Below are 250 nucleotides of genomic sequence, written 5' to 3'. Positions count from 1 at the left end.
AGCAGTCCATCCATGCGGACAGATGAAGAGTTCAGTGTTGGCTATTACTTTTATTTATTAATCTTGGTTAATTTTTTTTCTCAGATTTCTATGACAGTTTCAAATTGAAAAGAAAGGCTCAGGGTTAATGAATTACTGTTACCTTAAAAGCCAATCTTTCATTTTTAATTGTTCAGGTACTCCAATCCCAATCGTTTTTTTCAATATTATAGGAAAACACACCAATTCCACCAGGTCTTAATCAATCACA

This window comes from Meleagris gallopavo, chromosome 2, assembly GCF_000146605.3.
Source record: "Meleagris gallopavo isolate NT-WF06-2002-E0010 breed Aviagen turkey brand Nicholas breeding stock chromosome 2, Turkey_5.1, whole genome shotgun sequence".
Classification (NCBI taxonomy): domain Eukaryota; kingdom Metazoa; phylum Chordata; class Aves; order Galliformes; family Phasianidae; genus Meleagris; species Meleagris gallopavo.
Note: the sequence above shows the minus strand (reverse complement) of the source record.